Source organism: Nomascus leucogenys, chromosome 4 (genome assembly GCF_006542625.1).
Source record: "Nomascus leucogenys isolate Asia chromosome 4, Asia_NLE_v1, whole genome shotgun sequence".
Lineage (NCBI taxonomy): Eukaryota > Metazoa > Chordata > Mammalia > Primates > Hylobatidae > Nomascus > Nomascus leucogenys.
Genome location: NC_044384.1, coordinates 79209070 through 79223577, shown reverse-complemented (window position 1 = coordinate 79223577; position 14508 = coordinate 79209070). Strand labels below are relative to the sequence as shown.

Genomic DNA, 14508 nt, shown 5'->3' with positions numbered 1-14508 from the left:
AATCCAATTTAAATAACTACATATGAATGAGGCTACAGTATTATTCAATCCAGAGTGTGTCATTTCCATTCAAGAAGGCTTGCTATGCATAAATATAAAAATATTTTATGTTCTGATGCTTTCACTTTTGAAGTGCTCCCTTCAAACACGTAAAAAATATTAAAGGAGCTTTCAAAACATTCCGTTAGGCTATGATTCGAGGGGAAGATGAGTGGAAATGGCTATTGATAGTTATATAACTGGAGATCTTTGTGGTAACGCATGAAAGTATAAACTAACTCCAGCAACTCATTTTTCCCTGAAACTTTTGGTGTAAAATTATGTATTATTTTGAGACAGTGTCTTGCTCTGTTGCCCAGGCTGGAGTGCAGTGGTGTGATCTTGACTCACTGCATGCTTGACCTCCCAGGCTCAAGCGATCCTTCCACCTCAGCCTACCCGCAAGTAGCTGGGACTACAGGTGCGTGCCACCGCTCTTGGCGAATTTTTACATTTTTTGATGGAGACAGGATTTTGCCATGTTGCCCAGGTTGGTCTCGAACTCCTGGACCCAAGCGATCTGCCCACCTCGGCCTCCCAAAACGCTGGGATTACAGGTTTCTGTCGCCGCACTCAGCCTTTTATTATTTTGAAAGTTTATTCTGCTTTTACTGAAATGCAACAAATATTTATTGAGCACCTGCTATATTATTATATAGTCCATTCCTACCAGGCTGTTACAGCCATTGATGATCTTACTGAAAGATTCTCCCCAGGGCCTGAAAGCTTTGGGGGATGAGTAACTCCTCCCTCCTCAGGCCCAGTCCCAAGGTGCAAGGCGACTTGCGCCAGCAGTGTACCTCAGTAAGATAGCAGAAGCAGGAAGTGAGCTGGCCCGAAGACACGTACCTCCTGGAGTTGGAGAGAGAGGCTATCCCGGTATCACGTAGCAGTTACGTCAAACTGGGACACTTCCTGTTTATAGGAAACTATAAAACCTCTGCCCCGTCCTCACTTGGGGCTGACGCCATTTTAGGCCTCAGCCCGTCTTCACCCAGGTGCTCATTAAAACAGCCTGTTGCTCCACACCGCCTTGTGGTGTTTGTTGGCACGTTCTTGGGTTTCAAACCAATACAAGAGCCTTGCACTATCTCTTCCTTTGTGTATGTGTGTGTGTGTGCATGTGTGACACTGTTTGTATATTTTTAGTTAGTTTGCTTGTGAAGCAGCTTGGAGAAGTCTCATCTACTTTTTATCAGTTGGTTTTTATACAGCATCTCAGAAAGTAGACACAGAAATCGCAGATCTGCCATTAGTATTTCTTCTTTGAAGACACTGGAGATTCATTTTCTTGAGTGGCATTGCCCTGCTCATTCAGTGAAAACTTGTGGGGTATAGAAATGGAACAGAGAGTTTCAAGCAGTTCTGCAGAAACTGTACCTTGGACTCCAGACTTCACTGTCCTTAGGCATGGAAACCATCACCTAGTTTGCATTCTTCATGACTGAGGTTAACTTAAAACAAAAATGATAGGAAAGCTTTCCTGTGCTTCGGGTAGGAGACAAATCTACTTCTGTAGAATTTGTGGCTGAGAAAGGCAGCCAGGGCAGGATTGAAAAAGACATATGTCACCACTATTCACCAAGTTGTGGAACCCAAAGGTAACAGCCACGGAAATGTAGATCATCAGCTCTGCTAAGTAGGTAAGGAAAGAAAACATTTAAACTAGTCTCCAAATGGGATTCTGTGGTTACAGTGAATAACCACCCCTGCTTTATTTACCCTGAGATTGCCAAGAATGACATGGCACTTATACTGATGGGCAGATGGCCAGATGACTATCATCATCCCGAGAATATGGAACCACCGCACTTGCATCAATAGCGTTTTCCCCTATTACATAGGCATTCCTGCCATCCACTGGCACTTGGCTCAGCACAGGTAGGCCGACAAGGACATAGTAGACAAGTCCAAAACAGTATTGCACGACGTGAGTCATGCCATTAGAGAAGACACTGACGTAGAAGCACTTTTCGTAAGCTGTGCAGCCATGGAAATACCAGCACTAAGAATGCAGACAGCGCCAGCTTCCCTCCCTGGAACTGTGCTGCCCTGAGAATTCTGAGCAAACCATAAAGCCAGCATGGAAAAGATGCTCCCAGGAACAGAGATAGAGTAAGGCACCAAAGCAGGAAGCCATTCCACAGCACTGAGATGATATAGAAGTGGGAAAAGTAGGAAAAAATATCTCTTGGGGACATCAAAGGCGCGGCAGGCAGCGAGGCGCGGCGGCCCCCCAACACTTGGTTTTCCCAAAGCGGATCAGGTCCTGGAAGGGCGCGAGGCCCAGGAGCAGGCCGGGCGGCAGAAGCTGCAGCAGCAGGGTCAGCAGGAAGGCGGTGGCCAGTGTGAGCCACAGCGAGCGCAAGGGGTTCAGCGCCCAGAGCTCGGCTCTCCCTGAGGAAGCCATGGCTTACGGCGCCCGCGTTCCGCACTGCCGGCGCCGCCACCGTCAGCCCGCAGAGTAGTGGCCGCTGGCGCGCCCTGCGCCCGTCTTAGCCTCTCTCTTTAGAACTTTAAATCTTTTATTTTTTTTTTTAGAAGGAGTTTCACTCTTGTTGCCCAGGCTGGAGTGCAATGGCGCGATCTCGACTCACCGCAACCTCCGCCTCCCGGGTTCAAGCGATTCTCCTGCCTCAGCTTCCCAAGTAGCTAAGATTACAGGCATGCACCACCACTCCCGGCTAATTTTGTATTTTTAGTAGAGGCGCGGTCTCTCCATGTTGATCAGACTGGTCTCTAATTCCCGACCTCAGGTGATCCGCCCGCCTTGGCCTCCCAAAGTGCTGGGATTACAAGCGTGAGCCATTACGCCTGGGAATCCTCCTTTCAAGAATGAAGCATCACAGCTTTAGGACAGTGATTAGGGTTATCACTCTCTGTCTGCCTTTACCACCGCTGGCTCCCATTCTGGACTTGGTGGGCTTTTGACTTTAAGGGACAATGGAAAAACAAGAATTATTTTATGAATGAAAGTAATAAGTTCATTCCAAATGAATGCTATGTATGAAAGACAGAGATTAAATACGCAAACTCTATCCACTCTTTGTACTAATTAATACAAAAATTCTTGCATGTCTTCATTGCTGAAATGGAAACTACCCACTTTTATCACCATTTTCTGAGTTTTCCAGCTTGTTTGCATTCTTAAATTACTGGGGTTTTTTGAAGAAGGACAGGAGGAGTCTGAATATACTGTTTATATTTAAAGGATGATGAAAATGTCAAGTAATGTTTTCTACGAAAGTAACAGGGATTCGTTCATTTCAAATGAATACTAGATATGAAAGAGAGAGAGGCAGGGAGGAAGAAAGGGAGAATGAATAAATGAACTGTAACCAACTTTAGTCCTAATTAACACACAAATCCTTACTGGTCCCCTTACTAAAATAGAAAGCAGTAGCTCTGTTGGTGCAGCAAGCCTATGTGTGTTGCTTACCTGTTGTCTCACTACCACGTGTGCCTCTCTCTGCCCTACAATGTTGGAGCCAAGAGTTCAAAAATTAGATTTTCAAGCCTCACCTTTAGGTTCTGCCAGCAGGAAACACTGATGGAGATTAAAAGATGTCTATCTTCAACCAGTTATTTTCAAATAACAAATATCTAGTCAATAAACCCTATTGCCTAAGGTTTCCCACTATGAAGAATAGGACCACACAGGCAGGACCTTGAGCTAAAGGTTTTGTTAGAAACATCTCAAGATCCTCATGGGCATGTTTCAGAATGATGTTCTTACTAACTGGAAAGTGGTCATTGAAATAAAGAAGGATGGTCCTAAGGGATCACTAAAGGTTTAGTTCCTAGAGTGCCAAGAATAAAAACTAGTCTCACCCTATTGATCTTGAAGAAAGATACAGAAATATTCTGCTGTCACTGTTTCCCAAAGCCATGGGCCTACAGGAGGTCAAACTTTCTACTCTATTTCCTGGTTGATCTGATGGTGTTCATTTCTATCATGGATACTAAATTTTTGTTAAAGGAATTAAACAACTATGTAGGATTATTATCAGTCTACTGTATTTGAAACATGACTTGTACACTAACAGCAGGTGGAGGACAGAGACCCTTCCATGCCAACATCCCAGCCTAGGTTCTGTTTTGAGATTATAATCCAGTCATCAAGAAGTATAGCCAAAGGCACAGCACATTTTATTTGTAAGATCAACTCCACATACAAATTAGACATAGACATCGTATTATAAGAGACTATGCAAGGGCATCATGGCCTGTGTTTAAAAGGAACACTTTTTAAAAACATATGAAGCACTGGGCACTATCCCAACCCAATGTCCTCTCAGGAAGTGGCACTAAAAAGTGATAAATCTGTAGTGAGTGGTTCAAAAATTAAATTTTAAGTAAGCTGTAGCAACAGCCATGGAAGAACCTAGAATATAGCTACATTTGCACTCTCATGGACTAATGGATGAGACATATTAAGTAGAAGTGACTGATGAGATGCCTCTACCTACAGAGAAAAAATAAAGGTAGTTAATAAAAAGTTTCCAATGTAACCACTCGATAAACTTGGCACATAAACACATTGACTAATATATTGACCGGTGAACATGGAGGACCTACTATGTGCCAGAGATTAGCGGGAAGGGTTGAAAGAGTTGAAAATTTTTATTCAAGTGTCTGAGTACTATTTAAAGTGAGTGGTTTATCGACTCAGATTATGTTTAAACTATACTAGAGATTTTTTTTATTTGTTATAACTAGGGTAAAGGGAGACTTATTGACAAGACCAGGATATATGTAGACACATGGAAGTAGCATTTTTTCTAAACAGAATTGAAATGTAATGTGAGACCCCTCATATAGTTAGACACTATTTAAACAACAAATACCCTCCTTAGTAGAGATTTGAGCTTTTACTTCCTTATGTCAATACGATCATTTCTATGTGGACACTGCCATGTTTTGTCTCTTCTAAGGATCCTCACCGAGGAGTCTTGAAAATATGGAATCCGAGTCAATCCAAATAAGCTAGCATTGGTTAAGTTCCAGGGAGAAAGAGAATTGGTAGAGGGAGGGTCATTCTGGAATTCTGTAAGATTGTTATGGATAGTGCTTGAAGTGGTATCCAAAGATGATGAGCTGAAAGTTTTAAAGAAGACACAATTTGCACATCAGATTACATTTAAAAATAAACAAACCAGTAAGTCTCATTTTGTCTGAATTCATTTTTTTCCTTCTACTTTAGCAGTAGTAGACTTACTACCACTGCTACCTCTCTGCCTTCTACTTGACTTTTTTTTTAAGGATTAACAAACCTCCATTTAGGGGTGTTAGTCCAAAAAAAAAAAAGTCCTACCATAGGAAAATGTATTCTAAACAGAAAACGTCAGCTCTGATAAGCTAAATAAAATCCCCAAGACAATCTCTTACAAGTATAAACTGAGAATCCTGGCTCTTTTAAAAGTTGTCATTCATAAACTACTAAAAGATGAACAGCGTCCATCCATTGATCCTGAAGATATAGCAAAGTTTCAGGGATTTCCCCAAAAGTCATAGGGCCATAGTATATTAAGAAAACATCTAAATTATTGCTTTTTAAAAAATATTTTAATACAATTATGCCCATTCAAGCCCTTTGATTTATATAAGCTATCAAAATTAGGGGGGAAGAGTTAGGTGTTATGTAGAATAAAGAACAACTTAGGCTAAGATTTTTTTAATTTGATCTTAAAGAGTTGAAAACTGAGTAATTTGGCTACTATTCCTGTTTCTGCAAGCATTCCCTGATCTGCGGGGTGGCAATTAGGTGAGAAGGTGTGTTCAAGTCCTGACTTGCCGTTCCCTAGCTACATGATCATGGGGACAATCACCTCTGAGCTCTGTTTAACTCATTTTACCATGTCTTACTTGGATTTCCCAAAAGCAGGACTTTGCAAGGATACTTATGTGCAGGTGATTTATTATAGAAGTGTTCCTAGTAAGAGAATGGGAGAAAAGCAGGACATAGAAGGTAAAGACAGCAAGCAGGAATGCTATTTAAGGTAGAGTCTTAGCCTCAGTAGGACCCTCAAGTGAGCTCCAAAGTTAAATCCTGCCTCCAAGTTTTTCCCTGACTCAAGAAACACAGCTGGCTTTTCATGCGCCCAAATCACTCAATCATGAGAGTGGGAAGTATTTGTTAAATTTCCAAGCCCAATTGGTATCACTGAAAGCCACATCACACACAAGCAGGGAGAGGGGCAAACAGAAATAGTAAGGGGGGTCCCAGGGGATTTGAGCAGAGCATCTGTAATGGCCAAATGGCATTGATAAATACCTCATCATTGCACAGAGAAACTATGCAAACCAACCTCGCTCCAGGGTTCTAATGATGTAAAGCTTCATATTCCAAATGTTTTCCTTTTCATTAGTTCTTAGAGGGTAAACTGTGAACCATCTGTTTCATTATACTCACCCGTATACAATACACATCAAAGGAATTTTGCCAGTGACTCCTTTGTGCATTACATTACAGTGGAGTGCTGAATAAAAAACTGTTACATATGAGAAAACCTAATGGGACAAAAAGACTTTATAAGTTGATGTCATGTCATGCAGGAGTTTTAAAGACATTTGAACAATGAACAGATCAAGATAAGATGTAAGCTCTTTATACTGCACCAAGGTCTCTCTGCACAGTGCTGGAAAAAGAAAACTGATTCACCAGAAAAATTTTTAAAAAACACCATCCGAGGCTTTTGATCATCAGCGCAATCAGTTAATATGTGTGGAAATAAAATAACAAGATTGTAATCTTGAATTGCCAGACTAGGAACAAGGGCTACAGCTTCTACTTAACAATTTTTTTTTTCTGATATTTGGCCCTTAAACATTATCACAGTGCTGTATCCCAGATGTCTGAAAATATTGAACCAATTGGAGATTTGTGTTTTCCTAACGCATGCTCGTTGTGGAGATGTCAAAAACACTATGTTGGTCCAGCATGGTGGCTCACACCTGTAATCCCATCACTTTTGGAAGGTGAGGCAGGAGCAGGAGGATTGCTTGAGCTCAGGAGACCAGCCTGGACAATATAGCAAGACCTCATCTCTACCAAAAATCAAAAAACAGTCAACCGGGTTGAGTGGTTCCAAGCCACTCAGGAGGCTGAGATGGGAGGATCACTTGAGTACAGGAGGTGGAGGCTGCAGTGAGCTGTGATCATGCTGTAATCATGCCACTGCACTCCAGCCTTGATGACAGAACAAGACTCTGTCAGAAAAAAAAAAAAAAAAAAAGCCACTATGGTTATGGTCAAAGACTCATAATCTTAACACAGGAATAACTTCTGTAAATACGTTTAGGTATATGTTTTTCTATTGATGATTTTTACAAAAATGTCTTACTGAATTACTATTTTTCAGCCTGTTAAATAACGCAATAAATATTCTCATAGAAATAAAATTTTTCCAAAAATAATGAATAGAAATATAGAATTCAATAACATGATTATTTTCCCATTGTATTGCTATTGAAGGTTATTTTAGTTGAGTATATAAATTGTATCTAAAGTGGGGAAAATAGATATTATATGCTCCTTATTTCTCTTGGTAATTATGTATTCAATAGTGATTTCTAGTATGCAAACTAAAGACCACCAAAAAATCCACTTCTTCATAAAACAATAAGAAAATGGCAGAAATTATCAAATTCTGCCATTATCAAGACTCTGAATATGATCCTAAGTCTTGCAACAATTCAAGGAGCATTTATTCAAGGAAAAAATGATAGAATCTCAGTAAGAATGATAGCTTTTTGGCATTTTAACTTGTTCTATTTCAAGTTCCCTCTTCCCAGTACACAGTATCTATGAAAGCCAACAGCCTAGCAGGATCCAGAGGAAACAGATGGTTTGGAGCTCCTCAAAAGCCCCATCTTCAGAGAACTGTCATTTTTTTTTTTTTTTTTTTTTTACTTTTCCTGAAATCCTGGTTATTTGACTTGACTCTGAATGTGCTCAAAAGGAATAGACCTATATAAAACAAGTAAAGAGATTGGATTAGTAATCAAAAACTACCCACAAAGAAAGTCCAGGCACCACCAGGCTCCACTACTCAATTCTATCAAACATGTAAAAAAAGAATTAGAACCAGTGCTTCACAAAATCTCCCAACAAATAGAAGTGGAGCAGAGGAGAGGCCAAGAAGGCCAAGTAGAAACAGCTCCAGTCTGCAGCTCCCGCCGTGATGGAAATAAATGGTAAGTGAATTCTGCATTTCCAACTGAGGTACCCAGATTCTCTTATTGGGACTGACTAGGCGGTTGGTACAACCCACAGAGAGCAAGAAAAAGCAGGGTGGGGTGATGGTTCACCCAGGAGCTGCACAAGGAAAAGGGCCGTCCCTCCCCCAGTCAAGGGAGGTGGTGAGAGATTGTGCTACCCATCCGGAGAGCTACACTTTTCCCACGGATTTTTACAACCCACAGAACAGGAGATTACTTCATGAGCCCACACCACAAGGGCCTTGGGTCCCAAGCACAAAGCTTTGCAGACTCATGACAGCTGCTCAGGGCAGCAGCCGCTCAGGCAGGCACTGAGCTGCAGGAGTTTTTGTATACTCCAGCAGCTGCTGGAACTCCAGTGAGGCAAGAGATTCGTCCACTACTGTGGGAAGGAAACTGAAGCCAGAGGGCCAAATAGCCTTCCTCAGCGGATCACACTCCCACAGAACCCTGCAAGCTATGACCTACTGGCTTGGAATCCCCACTGGCCAGCACAGCAGCCTGCAGTCTGCCTAAGATGACCGAGTTCCTGTGGGGAGGGGCCACCACCATTACTGCCGCTCTAGTCAGAGGTTGGGGGATTCACCCCAGTGCAGTGCACCTGCTCTGCTAAGGGACAGCCAGACTGCTTCCTTAAGCAGGTCCCTGATTCCATGCCTCCTGACTGTGTAAGACCTCCCAACAGGGGTTGCCACACACCTCAAACGGGAGAGTAACAGCTGGCATCTGGTCGGTCCTCCCCTGGGACAAAGCTCCCAGAGGAAGGCACAGGCAGCAATCTTTGCTGTTCTGCGGCCTCAACAGGCAATACCCAGGCAAACAGGGTCTGAAGTGAACCTCCAGAAACTGCAGCAGGCTTGCAGAAGAGGGGTCTGAATGTTAAAAGAAAAACTGAAAGCAACAACATCAACAAAAAAAGACCCCACAAAAACCCCATCCAAAGGTCAACAACCTCAAAGGTCAAAGGTAGATACATCCAAGAAGATGAGGAAAAATCAACACAAAAATGCTGAAAATTCCAAAAGCCAGAATGCCTCTTCTCCTTCAAATGATTACAACACCTCTTCAGCAAAGGCACAGAACTGGGCTGAATCTGAGATGGATGAACTGACAGAAGTAGGCTTCAGAAAGTGGGTAATAATGAACTTCGCTGAGCTAAAGGATTATGTTCTAACCCAGTGTAAAGAAGGTAAGAATCATGATAAAAGATTACAAGAGCTGTCAACTGGAATAACCAGTTTAGAGAGAAACATAATGACTGATGGAGCTGAAAAACACAGCACAAGAACTTTATGATGCAAACACAAGTATCAACAGCTGAACTGGCCAAAGTGGAAGAAAGAATATCAGAGCTGGAAGAATATATTGTTGAAATAAGGCAAGCAGACAAGATTAGAGAAAAAAGAATGAAAAGAAATGAACAAAACTTCTGAGAACTATGGGACTATGGAAAAACACCAAACATATGAGTGATTGGAGTACCTGAAAGAGACGGGGAAGATGGAACCAAGTTTGGAAAACACACTTCAGGATATCATCCAGGAGAACTTCCTAACCTAGAAAGACAGGCTAACCTTCAAATTCAGGAAATCCAGAGAACCCCAATAAGATACTCCACAAGAAGGTCAACCCCAAGACACATAATCATCAGATTTTCCAACATTGAAATGAAGGAAAAAAATGTTAAGGGCAGTCAGAGAGAAAGGCCAGGTAACCTACAAAGGTAAGCTCATCAGACTAACAGCAGGCCTCTCAGTGGAAACCCTATAAGCCAAAAGAGATTGGGGGCCAATATTCAACATTCTTAAAGAAAGGAATTTCCATCCCAGAATTTCATATCCAGCCAAACAAAGCTTCATAAGAGAAGGAAAAATAAAATCCTTTTCAGACAAACAAATGCTAAAGCATCTCATCAGCAGAAGGCCTTCCTTGCAAGAGTTCCTGAAGGAAGCATTAAACATGGAAAGGAAAAACCATTAATGGCCACTACAAAAACACACTAAAGTACACAGACCAATGACACTATGAAGCAACTACATTAACAAGTCTGCAAAATTAACCAGCCAGCATCACGATGACAGGACCAAATTCACACATAGCAATATCAACCTTAAATATAAATGTGCTAAATGCCCCAATTAAAAGACACAGAATGGCAAGCTGGATAAAAAGACAAGACCCATTGGTGTGCTGTATTCAAGAGACACATCTCATATGCAAAGACACAAATAGGATAAAAATAAAGGGATGGAGGAAAATTTACCAAGCAAATGGAAAGCATAAAAAAGCAGGAGTTGCAATCCTAGTTTCTGACAAAATAGAATTGAAACCAACAAAGGTCAAAAAAGACAAAGAAGGTCATTACATGGTAAAGGGTTCAATTCAACAAGAAAAGCTAACTATCCTAAATATATATGAACCCAACACAGGAGCACCCAGATTCATAAAATAAGTTCTTAAAGACCTACAAAGAGACTTAGACCCCGACACAATAGTGGGAGACTTTAATACCCCACTGTCAATATTAGATCGAGACAGAAAATTAACAAAGATATTCAGGACTTGAACTCAGCTCTGGATCAAGTGGACCTGATAGATATCTACAGAACTCTACACCCCAAAACAACAGAATATACATTCTTCTCAGTGCCATATGACACTTACTCTAAAATTCATCACATAATTGGAAGTAAAACACTCCTCAGCAAATGCAAAAGAACTGAAATATAACAGTCTCTCAGACCACAGCATAATCAAATTAGAACTCAAGATTAAGAAACCCACTCAAAACCACACGATTACATGGAAATTGAACAACCTGCCCCTGAATGACTTCTGGGTAAATAATGAAATTAAGGCAGAAATCAAGTTCTTTGAAACTAATGATAACAAGGAGACAATGTATTAGAATCCCTGGGATGCAGCTAATGCAGTGTTAAGAGGGAAACTTATAGCACTAAATGCCCACATCAAAAAGCTAAAAAGATTTCAAATTAACACCCTAACATCAAAACTAAAAAGAACTAGAGAAACAAGAGAAACCCCAGAGCTAGCAGAAGACAAGAAATAGCCAAGCTCAGAGAAGAACTGAATGAAATAGAGACACGAAAAACCCTTCAAAAAAAATCAATGAATCTGGGAGCTGCTTTTTTGGAAAAAAAAAATCAACAAAATAGGTAGACCACTAGCTAGACTAATAAAGAAGAAAATAGAGAAGATTCATATAAACACATTCAGAAATGGTAAGGGGGATACCACCACTGACCCTACAGAAACACAACCAACTATCAGAGAATACTATAAATACCTCAAACTAGAAAATCTAGAAAAAATGGATAAACTCCAGGACACATACACTCTCCCAAGACTGAACCAGGAAGTTGAATCCCTGAATAGACCAATAACAAGTTCTGAAACTGAGGCAGTAATAAATAGCCTACCAAACAAACAAACAAAAAAGCCCAGGACCAGTTGGATTTACAGCTGAATTCTACCAGAGATACAAAGAGGAGCTGGTACCATTCCTTCTGAAACTATTCCAAACCATTGAAAATAAGGAACTCCTCTCTAACTCATGTTATGAGGCCAGCATCATTCTGATACCAAAACCTGACAGATATACAACAAAAAAAGAAAACTTCAGGCCAATATCCCTGATGAATATCAATGTGAAAATCCTCAATAAAATACTGGCAAACTGAATCTAGCAGCACATCAAAAAGCTTATACATCACAATCAAGTTGGCTGCATCCCCAGGATGCAAGGCTGGCTCAACGTATGCAAATCAATAAACATAATTTGTCACATCAACAGAACTAAAGACAAAAAACACAGGATAATCTCAATAGATACAGAAAAGGCCTTTGAGGAAATTCAACATCGCTTCATGTTAAAAATTCTCAATAAACTAGGTATTGAAAGAACATACCTCAAAACAATAAGAGCCATTTATGACAAACCCACAGCCAATATCAGAAGGAAAGGGCAAAACCTGTAAACATTCCCCTTGAAAAATGGCACAAGACAAAGATGCCCTCTCTCAGCACTCTTATTCAACATAGCTGGAAGTTCTGGCCAGAGCAATCAGGCAAAAGAAAGAAAGAAATGGTATTCACATAAGAAGAGAGAAAGTCAAATTGTCTTTGTTTGCAGATGATGTGATCCTATATCTAGAAAACCCCATGGACTCAGCCAAAAGCTTCTTAAGCTGATAAACAACTTCAGGAAAATCTCAGGATACAAAATCAATGTGCAAAACTCACAAGCATTCCTATACACCAACAACAGACAAGCAGAGAGCCAAATTATAAATGAACTCCCATTCACAATTGCCACAAAGAGAATAAAATGCCTAGGAATACAGCTAACAAGGGAAGTGAAAGACTTCTCCAAGGAGAACTACAAATCACTGCTCAAGGAAACCAGAGAGGACACAAACAGATGAAAAAAACATTCCATGCTCTTGGATAGGAAGAATCAATATCGTAAAAATGCCCATACTGCCCAAAGCAATTTCTAGATTCAGTGCCATTCCCATTGACATTCTTGACAGAATTAGAAAAAAAAAAACTATTTTAAAAATCATATGGAACCGAAAAAGAGCTTGTACAGCCAGGACAATCCTAAACAAAAAGAACAAAGCTGGAGGCATCGTGCTACCCAACCTCAAACTATACTACAAGGCTACAGTAATCAAAACAGCATGGTGCTTGTGCAAAAACAGACACAGAAACCAATGAAACAAAATACAGAACTCAGAAATAAAACTGCACATCTACAACCATCTGATCTTTGATAAACCTGACAAAAACAAGCAATGGGGAAAGGATTTCCTATTTAATAAATGGTGCTGGGAGAACTGGCTAGTCATATGCAGAAAATTGAAACTGGATCCCTTCCTTACACCTTACACAAAAACTAACTCAAGATGGATTAAAGACTTAAGTGTAAAACCCAAAACTATAGAAACCCTAGAAGAAAATCTAGGCAATACCATTCAGGTCATACACATGGGCAAAGATTTTATGATGACATTGCCAAAAGCAATTGCAACAAAAGCAAAAATTGACAAATGGGATCTAATTAAACTAAAGAGCTTCTGCACTGCAAAAGAAACTATCATCAGAGCAAACAGACAACCTACAGAATGGGAGAAAATTTTTGCGATCTATCCATCTGACAAAGGTCCAATATCCAGAATCTACAAGGAACTTAAGCAAGTTTACAAAAAAAAAAAAAAAAAAAAACCACTAAAAAGTGGGCAAAGGGGTGTGGTGTGGCTCATGCCTGTAATCCCAGCACTTTGGGAAGCCAAGGCACATGAATCACTTGAGGGCAGGAGTTCAAGACCAGTCTGGCCAACATGGTGAAACTCAGTCTCTACTAAAAATACAAAACAAAATTAGCTGGGCATGGTGGCACATGCCTATATTCCTAGCTACTCGGGAGGCTGAGGCAGTAGAATTGCTTGAATCTGGGAGGCGGAGGTTGCAGTGAGCCAAGATCATGCCACTGCACTCCAGCCTGGGTGACAGAGCAAGACTCTGTCTCAAAAAAAAAAAAAAAAAGTGGGCAAATGACATGAACAGACACTTCTCAAAATAAGACACACATGTGGTCAAAAAACATTAAAGCTCAACATCACTGATCATTACAGAAATGAAAAATTAAAACCACAATGAGATACCTTCTCACACCAGTCAGAATGGCGATTATTAAAAAGTCAAGAAACAGATACTGGAGAGGTTGCAGAGAAATAGGAACTCTTTTACACTGTTGGTGGGAATGTAAATTAGTTCCACCATTGTGGAAGACAGTGTGGTGATTCCTCAAAGATTTACAACTGGAAATACCATTTGAAAAACAACCCCATTACTGGGTATATACTCAAAAGAACATAAATCATTCTGTTACAAGGATACATGCATTTGATCAAACAATCCCATTACTGGGTATATACCCAAAAGAATATAAATTCTATTACAAGGATTCATGCACGTGTATGTTCATTGCAGCACTATTCACAATCGCAAAGACATGGAATCAACCCAAATGCCCATCAATGATAGATTGGATAAAGAAAATGTGGTACATACATACCACGGAATACTATGCAGCCATAAAAAGGAATGAGATCATGTCCTTTGAAGGGACTTAGGTGAAGCTGGAAGCCATTATCCTCAGCAAGCTAACACAGGAACAGAAAACCAAACACTGCATGTTCTTACTTAAAGGTGGGAGCTGAACAA

General features: G+C 40.6%; 1 pseudogene; it reads right to left on the bottom strand.

Moving 5' to 3' along the window:
- Positions 1-1494: 1494 nt before the first annotated feature.
- LOC100592366 lies at positions 1495-2449 on the bottom strand (annotated as a pseudogene).
- Between the last annotated feature and the right edge of the window lie 12059 nt (positions 2450-14508).